Source organism: Gavialis gangeticus, unplaced genomic scaffold (assembly GCF_001723915.1).
Source record: "Gavialis gangeticus isolate Ggan-Ray unplaced genomic scaffold, GavGan_comp1, whole genome shotgun sequence".
NCBI lineage: Eukaryota > Metazoa > Chordata > Crocodylia > Gavialidae > Gavialis > Gavialis gangeticus.
Genome location: NW_017728992.1, coordinates 72,464,188 through 72,472,734, shown reverse-complemented (window position 1 = coordinate 72,472,734; position 8,547 = coordinate 72,464,188).

Genomic DNA, 8,547 nt, shown 5'->3' with positions numbered 1-8,547 from the left:
CCCCCCCTTCATGGCCCCCCCCCAGGCCCCAGCTCTTAAAAAAAAAAAAAAAAAAAAAGCCCTGAACACATTGGCTCCTGCCAGGCAGGGGGGCAATCTCCACTGCCCCATGCTGCACTGGGGGGTTCTGCCATGAACCCCCGACCTCTGCCCACTCTCCCAACCCCCCCCCCGCCATGGCTGCCCCGCCTGGCCCCAGCATCCCAGCTCTTCAAAAAAAAAAAAAAAGCCCAGCACTCACCAGATCCTGCCAGGCAGGGGAGGCAATCCCCACTGCACCCCACTGTCCCGTGCTGCTTGGTGGGGCTCTGCCATGAGCCCCCAGAAGCCCAGACAGCTGCTGCAGCAGCCAGTGAGTGGGGGCTTTTTTTTTTTTAAAGAACCAGGAGATGGGGCTGGGCAGGGCAGCCATGGCAAGAGTTGGGAAAGTGGGCAGGGGATAGGCGTAGGGCAGTATGGGGCAATGGGGCTCACATCCCCCTCCCCCCGCCCCTGGCCTGGCAGCAGCTGGTGACTTGGGCTTTTTTTTTTAAAAAATAGCCAGAAGCTGGGGCCAGGTGGGGCAACCATGGTGGGGGAGGGGGCTGGGAGAGTGGGCAGAGGTTGGGTGGTACTCACGGAGGAGCAGGCAGGGGTCAAGTACTAAATGACTGCGCAGTACCAAAAGCACAGTCCCAGACACATGTAGGTGTGCCCACTGATGAGCGTTTGGGATTGGACACTGGTTTAAATTATGGAACCTTTTTGGAACCAACATCAAGCTATTTAAGACACTGTGTGCCAGTGCTGATTACTCTTTGAAAATGTGTTACGTAGCTCACCTGATTATTGTCCTCTAATTAGATAAGTAGCGCTTGCCAATTTTAACGATTAATGTATATCTGGGTTTGAATAGATTTTAGAGGGCTACTAGAACTATACCAGCAGCAAACTTAAAGTCAATGCAGTTATGCAAGCAGAAAATTTTGGCCCATAGTATTTGACAAAACTTTTATAAATAAATGGCTCCTCTTTCAACAATCCTGTTCAGAACAAATGCAGTTGATTATTTTTTCTGTATGCGCACAATGGATGATGTATGAAAAGAGTCACTGACTGAGACCTGGAACTATTGAGAAAGGTATTTAATAATTATTTTACTTAGGATAATTGCAGTGAATATTAACTAATGTTACATTTCCTCTTTGAAAATTCTGTTTTGAATAAGCCTAAAATAGAACTTTCCACTGAGAAAGTGTTAGTCACAGAACAGAGTAGGATCCTTTGGAATGTTGTAAATCATCAAAAAATAAAAAAAAGAGAGAGAGAGAGACTCGAAGGAAAGCTACAAGTTTAGCTATTTCCATAGAACAAAAGAGATTTGTAGTGTTTTCATACAGCAGATGTCTAACAAAGCCTCTTTGAGGGTTTGAGCTGTACAGAAAGGCTAGGCTGAAGACCTCTCCTTTTTTCTGTGAAAAAAATAATAGATTTTCATAGGTGCATGGAAACCCTGCCAGGCCCATAAACATAGGGATAACGTGGGTTTACTATGTAGTGGTCATAAGTAGAGCTAAGTCAGAAACAGTCTTTCTGTCTAAGTTGCACTTAAAGATACCAAAAGATATCCTTAAGATACCAAAAGTTTTCCGGTTCTGGATTAGGCCTCAAACTACTGGTTAAATCTTTTGTAGTTTTTTATTAAAAAAAAGAAAAAAGGAAAGGCCTCCACAGAACACCCATTAGCCTTGTAGTTAGGGTACTTCTCCAAGAACACCAGGTGGGCACTCTGCCACTCTCTAACATTAAATATAATGGGAACAAGGACTTGTATCCCACCCCCTATGTACGTATCCTAACCAGTGGACTATAATCAGTCTCTCTCTGATCCAATGCATAATTAATTGCATCTCCAAAGTAGACCAGTTCCATCAGGAAAGACTTGAGCACTGAAATATTCAATGGGTTTGGGCACTCATTTCGAGTCTCAGTTTGGAATCAGTTAGAGAGCAATGACTTAAACTTGGCTTTTCCGCTTAGCAGCACACCAGACACTTGGCTATTTTGAAATACTATCCTGAAGCTAAGAAACCTTTCTGAACAGAAAAATTGTCAGAGCTAGTAAGTTACTACAAAAAAAAGTTTTGGTTTCAATGAAATGGCATTTCCCAGTAAAAAAGCTTTTCATCAAAAAATTCTCCAACTAATTCTAGCCAGGCGTATGTTTTACCTTACATTGTAATTTGCTTTCAGACCATACTCTCTATGAATATGAAGTGAAATGTATACTGTCCTTAGTTTGCATTTGAAAACCTGATTTTTCTCCCCTCTGAGGCACTCTTGTTCACAATTTCATGTTTGGTTTGTGTGTCAGGACATGCGATGGCCCTGTGACCACCCTGCTCTGCATCACTGCAGTTTGCTGTCCAAAGACTATAGAAGAGAAAATGTAAAGCTGTTTGTGCCAAGTCTCACTACATACGTGGGGTCAGCAAAGCAGGATTTGACCACCGAAAAGTACATTTCTTTATTTCTTCTCAGGATGGTGCCACCCAAGGAACTTTGTTTTATCTGTACAACTCATAAACCCAGTGATCTTCCAACTCCTACCAGTTTAATGAATTTTGAGGTTGACTGACTTGCATTTACAAAAAGAGCCTCTTTCACAACCTGACACAGATCTCTGGATGTACCTAAGGCCTACTTCTAATGCTCAGGGGTTAAGACTATGTGGCAAACAGCTGCCAAGTCAGTTCCCACTGCCACTTACATAAATATGCTTTTGTTCTTATAATAAGTTGCATCAGATTTCATAAAAGCACCCATGTACAGATATAAAAGATTTAAAAGATACCAATAATAACCTAGAAGCCATGATTAGCATTTAAAAACAGGATCAGCAAATTTCAAGGAAGGGATCAACCAACCTGGGTAATTTAACAACTGTTTGAAATACATTAGCAATATCTGGTTTAATCTGATTGTAATTTATAAGATATTTGAGTTTTTGAAGGAAAAAAATCACTTTAATATGAGAATGTTATGAACCTTGGGTAATGAAAACCCAGAAAACATAGATTTGAGCTTTCTTAAATAACACAATGCATGTTTCTTTTTTAATAAATGTGTTGAAAACATATGTGAAGATTTGAAAAAGGAAAGATACAAAAAAATAAAAACCCCTTTCCTTTACTATTATGGCACAGCAGCATAACCAAAAAGTAAGCTCAGAAATAGAATACCATGTTTTTCATCCTCAAAAACAATCTACAAATGTAGGTTTTTGAGCATTCCAACCCCCAAACAGCAAAGTGCACAAGCCTGTGATTGTTTTTAAGCATGTGAGTAGTCTTCCTGGAGTTGACAGGACAATTTACATGTTAAATTCCTTCTTTAAATTGAGTCATAGGGCTCCAAAGTTTGCTGACTCAAGCTCACAGGCCTCAATGGATTTTGCATGAGGGGTCCCTTGCCTCTAGTCAGGCCAGTTACAGGAATTGCACTTTTACTGCTATAAGTGATCTTAAACTGGCCTATACCCATAATACAACAGAAGTTTAAATCATATAGACTGGTATAAAAAGGCTGGAATCTGGTCTAAGATTTGCCCGCCTTTCGCCCACCAAAGGGCGAACGTGTGTTCTGTTCTACCAATTTAAACTATGCTGCTTATAGAAAATTGCGTAACTTAGATTTTGCCTTGGGGTTTTTCAGTGTCTGTACCTAGCCTCAGAGTCCAAATGAAGTCTGTTTGTTCAAGAACCTTGAGCAGAACTTATTGAACAATCAGGGCCAAAGTATTAAAACAAGAAACTTCTGAAACAAAACAAAACAAAATCCCAAACTGAAAAAATAAAAAGTTTCAATAGAAGATTATGAGACTATGGAGGAGAAAATTAAACCAAATTTTCAGGACCACCAAAATTACTTTTAAGAGCTTTACAGTATAGGTATATAAAACATTTGTACACATACAGAATCATAGAATAATAGAAAATTAGTGTTGGAAGGGACCTCAGGTGGTCATCTAGTCCAATCTAGTCCAATCCCCTTCTCAAAGCAGGACCATCCCTAATTATCTCATCCTTTACATATTGGTGTAACTTTGGTTTGTATATCAGTGTATATCATACTGGTGCCAGTACAGTCAAACTACCAGCTCTGTTGAAGTAGCTGCCCACAGTAGGCCCTATTAACAGTGCTTGGATGCCTAAATGTCAGGGAGCCTGGTAATACCCTGTTTCCTTTGAAAAAATGACTGAACCCAAAATTAAACTGATTAGAGTGGCAGACATGCAGCCCATATACTAATGCCTGGTTTCTCCAAACTTTCCACTCTCCTTAGGGAGTGGAGTGATTTATACCATTTTAATCATTGTATGCATGTGTTTGCTTGGCATTTATATCAGCATAAAGCAGGGGATATCTTATTTGCAAAAGTGACTTTGGCACTCAGGATTTAATGGGCATTTATAGATGTGCTCCAGGAGGCGAAGGGGAGGACGCTTTAATTAGTGAGCCACGCTAATTAAAAGCAACCAATCGTCATGTGTATCAGCATCCCCATGCTGAAAAAATGGTGGTGGGGGCACTTTGAACTAAAGCTCATTTGACGCTGGAGGTTGCTGGAACGCGTTAATTTCTGCACTCCAGCTGACTTGATTAATCTGCGGGAGCAATTAATCGAGTCTGCTCTGACCCGCTGGATTTACAGCATCTGGGAGCAACCTCCTTGCATGTGTAGAAATGCCCAATGTTCCTACTAGCTGTTAATGGGATTTAAGGTCATAAAAGCCTACATTACTTTTGAAATGGACTTAGCTGGATTTGAAAATTTTCCCCTCAATTGTAAATAAACTGCATATTATTTTTTCAACTGCTCATTAGAGGCACTGCTAGATAAACTTTCTGAGTTGGCTTAAAGTAAGATTTGCGTGGGTTTTTTAACATATGACTCGTTTATTGCTTTCTTCCTTCTCTCATGCCATCATTAAAATTAACGGAAATCTTTAGACTGTAAAGTGCTAATGGCTGGGATCTTAGTTTTTGTCTTAGCATATTTTTAATCCTTTTTTACAAGCACTTTGCATACTCATAGTGCTTCAGTGTGTAAATAATAATGAATTTGGTTCACTTCTATGCATTTGCTCTGCATGGTTGAGTAGATCAGGCACTAGCTCAGGAGACTCAAGCTCTAGTTCCCAGCTCTGTCACCAACCTGCTGTATGACCATAGTCAGGTCACTTCCTCTATCTCTGCCCATTTTATGTTTTGCCTTTTGTGTATTAAGATCGTAATTTCTTGGGGGCAAGGACTATGTCATAGAAACCATTTTATAGTGCCTAGTGCAATACACTGCTTGTTCCAGGTCTCAAAGTACCAGAGCAGCACAAACAACAGTTACTCTGTACACTAGATATAATAAGTGATGAACAATTTGATACAAACCACATTCCTCTAATGTGCCTTGGGTAGCACAAAAAGAATATCAGGTTTTTTTTCCACAGACCAAAGTTACCTTGTATGAAACTTCTGCTTTTCAAAAATTCTAACATAGAGCCCTGCTGAGCTCTATGCTATAGCAACCCAAAACATTTTACCTTAATTTTAAAAAATTAAACACAGAAGCTACAATAAAATAGTATTATTAACAAAGTTATGCCATTTCACTCAGAAGAGGAACACTAATGAAAGTAATAAAGGATACAAAAATAGTAGCTCGCATATAACAATTTTTAAACTAAAATAAGCTACCAATTGTCCTGGCTGTAATAGAAGACAGGGTATAGAGCACATCTCAGGCCGGATCACTATAATCCAGAAAGGCACTGTGTAAGTTCCTTAACAGGGACCTGCCAGTTTACTTCATTCCTAAACTGATCAGATGTAATTAGAGATCTAGACAAATTGGCATTTCATTTTGATGGTGGGCATATTGTAGTACCATTCAGTGTTCATAGAAATGGCTGCTTTTCTAAGGTATGCAATAAGCCACTATGCCGGAAGTTCAGTAACAAGATAACACCTTGCAGCATGATACTGGTAACTCATCCACATGTAAAACAGAAACCATCATTTATACATATATTTGAAAAGAATTGAAAATTGCTTCCACTGCTGATATTTAGAATGCCATTATAGGAATAAAATGCACACAAGTTGTATTGAAAAAGGAGTTAATTCAGCCTGTAGAATTCAATTCTCTGAATATTTATTAGATATTTTAAGAAGAGTGAGACTTCTTTAAAAAAATGTATTTTTGTTTTCTGTAGGGTGTGTCTACATGTGCATTGATGCATATTAGTTAATGAGCATTAAATCTAGTACCTCCATTGTGAGGTACTAGGAAAATAAACATTAGGCTGTCTTAATGCACATTAACTAAAGAGCACAGGGCCTATACATAAGTGTAGAGGCTGCTACAATGCACTAAAATTCCAGTGCATCAGAGCAAACTTGATTAATTGAGGCCCCTGGAATGTGGCAATTACCATGCTCCCACAGCCTCCTGCATCTCACGGATCACAGTCCCCACACTTAAAAATGGTCCCCACCATTTTTAAGCATGGGAATGCTGATACATGAGACATGGCAGTGCTTTAATTAGAGCAACTCTCGAAGCTGCTCTAATTAAAATAACATTGCCCCTGCACCGCCAGAGCACAGATAAAAGTGCCCACAGTTTTTAAGTGACACTTAATTTACATTAGCCTATTTTAATGTACATTAACTAAATAGCACAGGACACCTATACACAAGCACAGAGGCTACTCCAACACGCTGAAATTCTTGTTGCTGTGAGGTTTATATACATTATTTTCATAACAAGAGGTCTCAAGACCTTAAAAGTTAATGTTCCCCAATAGTTATTTTCTAGTTCTCCTTCCTAGACTATGCATTAAAATAATTAATTTACTTTAGCAAGAGTGCAATTTAAATATTGTTAAGATGCCCAGACATTTTATTCTTACTACATAGAGTGAGAGAGAGAGAGAAAATAAAATGCCACTTCTCCAATTTCAGCCCCATAATGGTCTTGTGTATTACGTTCAGACATGATCTTGAATAGTCTTACAGACAGCATGATAACATACAATTCCATCGGTGACTGCTGTGGTGCTCATACATCATTTTAATTACATCCTTGTGCTTACTGGACAACAAAAACAATAATAATCAAAAGTTAGTTTTGGTGCTTACCTAATGCTGATTTTCAAACTTCAGTCCAGGAAATAAGAGACATTGAAAGCATATGTTGCTCACTCAGTAAAACTTATTCTTTGGGAAGAAAATAGTATTCCAACCTATTTAAGTCCTTTGCTACATACAGGGAAATCATCCCTTCACATTCCCCATCCCTCAGGAGTGCTCAAAAGGATTCGGTTACAGGGCAGAAAGTCCTGTGGTACGGAATGGTATGTCTAACCTACAACTTGGTGTATATTGTCCTTAGGGTTATGCAGTACATGCCTTCAAGTACTTTTGATTTTTCATAAAGCTTAGTATTAGAGGGAAATCAAAGATAATCAAAGGTAATCAGCAACCGTGGCATGCAAGTGGCTGATTTTTCAATACTGGAATTGATTTATAAAATACAAATAGAGATCCCTCAGAAAGTCTAGATAATCAATATTGTTGTTCCTTAAATCCTTAGGTCTACACAGTTTTTCTCCCTATGAATATTTGAGACAACACTCTTGATTAGACAAGAGGCCTTTACTGGCCTTCCCTATGATATAAAATACTGTTAATAATATGATTTCTCTTTTTTGTTCAAAGGATTATTAGACCAGATAACTAGCAGCACACCAATACCCTGCTCCTGTGACCAATAACTGGATTGATAATAAAAATGGTAAAACATACACCCTTTCTAGAAAAGGTCTTGGGATTTTAGTGATATTCTCATTGGATGCTACAGGTTTCAGGTTAGGACTATAAGGTGGTGAAAAGCTTGGATGCCTCAGGGAAATGGTTAGTAGAAAGAGAGAGATTTACCCTTACATCACCAATTCACATCTTGTTCACAGTTGATAGAAAGTGAGAGATAAGTACCATTTGAGGGAAAAATCTCTGGTGACCTCACCCAAATTACTAAAGAACAGGTGTTGGTACAATGAAGCCACAACTAAAACTAAAATGTCAGTACATTTTCTTTGTTGGCAAACTCAGAGGAAAAGGCAGGCAAAATTTTATGGAGTCTGCATTTGCCTGAACTCCCAACCGAGAAGAGGTCCCTCCCCAAAGAGAGAAAAACAGTGGGCTTTCATGATGGGATGACAATGTCCATGAGTTGCACTGAGGTACTCTGTGACTACCAAGTGCTCTCTGTTTTTTGAAGAATGCCATCATTAATCTTAAAGAAGAAAAAGTTTCTAGGCTTTACCATGGAAAAGAATTCTGAACTTACACAGTGCAATACCGTGCATTTAATAAGTCTGAAGATAGACAATTGTTTTCAGAAAGCATGCACCTCCAGGTGTTATTAACCATCTCACTAAGGATTGTGACTGGAGTGCTAGTTATTCTACTATGGTCATTTCTGCATAAAGAAATTAAACTTCTCTT